Here is a 4,774-nt window from a genome sequence, read left to right on the forward strand (position 1 = left end):
GCCAGCCTCTCCTGTCTTCTGGCTTTTGGCTATAGGTGTGGCCCGTGGGAGGCCTGGGAGGAAGAGGAGATGGCAGCATACCTATCCCCTTGGTTCCTCCCGTTGGCCAGAGGTGGAGTGCCTGCCTTCGCCTACCAAAGGCCACAGCTTCTGGGGGGTGACCCTCTCCTGCAGGCTCACCCACAGCCATGCTCTTAAAGGTGGCAACAACCACTCCCTTCCCTGGCCCCAGTGCCTATCCCTGTGGGCCTCCCTGTCCCTTAATGGTTTCCTGTAACTGCCCACACTTGGTAAATGGCGGCCTCATCAGACTCTCCCATTACTCCATTCTGAGTGAGGGTTAGACACCGCATCCATAGGAACCTTGTGACCCTTGAGTCCAACTCGGAGCCTGTCGGGGTTCTCAGCTGCCTGCTCCACATTTGAGAATCACATTTCAGGATCTCAGATGTTCTGCATGTGTCCCAGCCCCTGTGATTTCTTACATTTTCCAATCAGAGAAAAATGGGCATTTCTTGTCAACCTTAGGAGTAATGTCCATGGAGTTTGGAGTTCATAATAGCTCCTGGAACCACAGATAATCCTGCCCCCTCCCTATATATTTAGTGTTTTTTGGACCACTTAGATATGCAAATGTGGAGTGTTTCTTTGGTGGGGGGGAGGTATGTTTTTTTGGGGGGGGGATGCCAATTTCTCCCTTAAACCACCAACCACCTAGTCCAGGGGTGGGCAAACTTTTTGACTCGAGGGCCACAATGGGTTCTTAAACTGGACCGGAGGGCCGGAACAAAAGCATGGATGGAGTGTTTGTGTGAACTAATATAAATTCAAAGTAAACATCATTACATAAAAGGGTACGGTCTTTTTTTTTTTAGTTTTATTCATTTCAAACGGGCCGTAGTTTGCCCACGGCTGAGCTAGTCAGTGCTCTCGACTGTTGAACGTGCTCTGCCTCCCCACCCAGGGCCATCTCCCCAGTTCCTCCAACAGCCCCTGCCCCCCCCTCCCCCTCTCCCTAACACACACACTCCATAGCATCGTGCCATCCCACAGAGAGGAGGGTTTCTGATTCCTCGTGATCCCCAGAACTGTTCGCCAGCCCCCCAGCACAGCGAGCGGGTTGGCACTGCACCCTTCCACCCCTAATACAGGTGACATGTTCTCACCGGGAGGATCCGACAAAATGAGCGTCTCAGCTGAAGGTTCCCCGACATCTCAGGACACGCAGACCTGAGCGAGAGCCTCAGCTGCTGAATCATTCCACCGGTGCTGGCACCTCAGGAGACAGATGAGTTCAGCGTATATACCCTCCTCCCAGGAGCGCCTCTCTGTCTGCTGCCCTAGATTGCCCGGAGGGAGGACCCTGAGTGTCAGAGCTGGAACATGCCTCCTGAAGGCCTAGAGAGAAGCAGCCACCGCCCTGAGTCACCGGAGAGGCTGGGCAGGAGGGGGGAGCGGGGTCAGGGGCACTGCAGAAGGCAGACAGATGTGCCTGGCTGGTGTGGCTCAGTGGTTGAGTGTCAACCTAGGAACCAAGAGGTCACTGGTTCGATGCCCGGGATGTGGGCTCGGTCCCCAGTGGGAGGGAGGGCAGGAGGCAGGCTATCCATGATGTTTCTCTCTCATTAATGTTTCTGTCTGTCTATCCCAAAACATATTTTTAAAAAAGGTAGACATATGCAGGCATTCTGAGCTGGGAGGCTTGGAACAAAGCTCCGAGAAAGAGAAGATAGGAGTGGTGTGTGTGTGTGTGTGTGTGTGTGTGTGTGTGTGTGTGTGAGTTTGCACCCGCAGGGGGCAGGGGGTGTGCGGGGAAACAACAGCTCTGGCTGAATTAAGATTGGTCATGGGACTTTGGCCGAGCTGTTTCTCGCTTCAGCTCCTGTGCCCACACTGCCCTCCCCAGAGTTACCACCGTTGCCCAGTGCCAGGACCCGGGGACGGACAGTCTTGCCCGGAGTAAAGTCCGACTGGCTGGCTCGCTCCCTGGCCCCAGTTGCCCCTTCCCACTGCTCCTCCCTTCCATCGAGGCCCCATAGAGAAGGGCTGGCACCCTCGCCCACGCAGCTCTGGGTGCCAGATGAGACACTGGAGCTGGGCGATTACCGGAGCTCTTTTTAACCAGCCGGGCTCATGTGACTGGCGGGGGTCCAGGCAGACACACGCAGCCAGCCCTCCAGGCGGGGCACACAGTGCTATTTATTTCCTGCCGGGTTCTCCGCGGGCAGAGCTGGTGGGGTGGGGCTTCCTCATTGTATTTAAGCTTCAGCTGGCGCCACTGAATTGCCCCAGCCTCAGCCTTTGCCCCTTTCCCAACCCTGGAGGTAAAAATAACTGCCCCCCCTTTTCCTGCATCGGGCTGGGGGTGTTGAATGGGGCACTTTTTTGGGTAGCAGAGGAGAATCTGGCTACAGACCTTGGCTCTGCTACCCACCGAAGGGACGAGGGTGTTTGTTGTCTCCAGTTTGGGCCTCCGTCTCCCGCTGGCGTTTTCAGTTGGGAGGAGCCCCGAGGCAGGAGGCATGGTGCCTAATGGGTGGTCGGGGGGCAAACGGTCATGCCAGTGAAGGACAGGGGCAATGGCCACAAACAGCCTTTGCGGCCCTCCATCCCCTGCCTTCACCTTGGTTTCTGCGGACCCCTAGGCCGTGGTCGGCAAACTGCGGCTCGCGAGCCACATGCGGCTTTTTGGCCCCTTGAGTGTGGCTCTTCCACAAAATACCACGAACTTCGTGGCCCATGCGCAGAAGTCGGTTTTCGGCCTGGGCCAGTCTATTTTGAAGAGGTACTGTGGATATTTGGCTCCGTTGACTAATGAGTTTGCCGACCACTGCGCCTAGGGCAGGTAGTCCATGCTCTGTCCCCCCAGCACCCCCGCCCCGTGTATGCCATTGTATTTCAATTCTTTACCCACTACATTCATATTGGGATTGCTGGGCACGGCGCCTGGGGCACAGGAGATGCGGGCGTTTAGCTACAGAAGGAAGAGAAGGGCAGGGCGGGCCCAGCCGCCCCCTGGGGGAGCCTGCAGAACTCGCAGTTGGGGGTGAGTAGGGGAGGCTCTGCCAGTGGTTCCCAGCCCTGCCCCGATGCTAAACACCCAGTGGTCTCCTCCTCCAGCCCTCTTCTACCCCCACCCCCACCCCACCCCACCCACCCCACCCCCGGCTTTCCCAGCTGAAGCTGCACCTTTCTCCTGGGGGAACAAAGAACCCAGGGATTACTCTCTCTCTTTGAACTGCAGCTGCCTGGGGCCAGGTGGGGCTGGAGGGGCAGAAGGCGCGGAGCGTGTGTCACAGCAGTTAGGAAGCAGTTGTTCCTGCAGGAAGCCGACCACGGAAGCTTGGGCCCTGTTCTTTCAGCAGAATTGGGGGAAGCACCTGTGTGGTCCCCCCCCCGCACCCCCCCCCCCCCCCGTCCCTTGGCTCCCCTCTGAGGCCCCTTGGCCCCCTCGGCCTGGCCTAAATGTCTCTCTGGCCTTTTGAAGTAGATCGTGACTTTGGGTTCCAAAGGAGAGGAAGGGCTCTTGAATGGAGACGGCTGCCGGAGAGGGGACTGGGCCCAGGACAAGGTGGGGCAGCTGCTCGGAACTGTAGGGAAAGATCTGGGGGATGAAGCTCCCGGATCCATCCCGTGTAATCACCTGTGTCTTGGGCTCTGACCGGGTGTGATGATGGGACAGAAATAAACGATGTTGATTTGGCAACCAGAGAAAACAGCAAACCAAGCCAGCTATTGTAGAGGGGAGAAAGGGAGAGAGCAGAGGCAGGGGACCCGGTGCCCGCTGGCCTCCTCCCGGAGGTCGTCCGCCTGGGTGGCTTATGTGGGTAGGTTGATGTCTGAGGAGGGACCGCAGAAGTCAATGCCCTGACCTGAAATCAAGTCAGAGAAACTCCAGAGGGTCCCCACCTCATCTTCCAGGTCCAACTGAGGGCAGCGAGAGCGAGGATCATAGTCATTTTTCTTTTTCTTTGTTTTGTTTTTTACTTTAGGAACATTTTTTTTTTTAATTGTCTAAAGCAGTGGTTCTCAACCTTCTGGCCCTTTAAATATAGTTCCTCATGGTGTGACCCAACCATACAATTATTTTCGTGGCTACTTCACCACTGTAATGTTGCTACTGTGATGAATCGTCATGTAAATATCTGATATGCAGGATGGTCTCAGGCGACCCCTGTGAAAGGGTCGTCTGACCGCCAAAGGGGTCGCAACCCACAGGTTGAGAGCCGCTGGAAAGCTTCATAGTCACTTTTCTACAGCACAGCACGTCTTCCTTCTCTGCCCTCTTTTCTCCTCCTCCCTCAGCTCAGAACACAAGCCTCAGAGACTCAGCACACTCTCTTCTGAAAGGATCTCACCCCATTCACTTGCAGGTTGAGACACATTTTAAAACCAAGGCTGAGTGCAGACTTGGCATTTCCTCTAGAGTCTAGAGACCCACCGCCTGCCTTCTGTCAAATTCCAGGCATATGGCCTGAATGCTGTTGCTGCCAGCCGTCCCTGGCAAGTGCCACCAGAGTGCTTTACACACCACAATTGCTCAATAAGTCACTGTTGAAAGAATAAATGCACCCAGGAAGGCCTGCATGGACATGCCCCAGGAGGGCAGAGGTGAGCCCGCGGGCCAGCGCTCCACCCTGGGAACGATCGAGAATTCTTCGCAGTGGTTCAGGCTGGACATCCTGGTCTGCTCCTTCGTCAGGAGCTGGTCAGCAGCCAGACACAAAGGCAGGGCCGGGCAACCTCTGCAAACAAGGCCACCCTGTGCCCAGTT

Source organism: Myotis nattereri, assembly GCF_964212035.1.
Source record: "Myotis nattereri genome assembly, chromosome: 18".
NCBI classification, from domain to species: domain Eukaryota; kingdom Metazoa; phylum Chordata; class Mammalia; order Chiroptera; family Vespertilionidae; genus Myotis; species Myotis nattereri.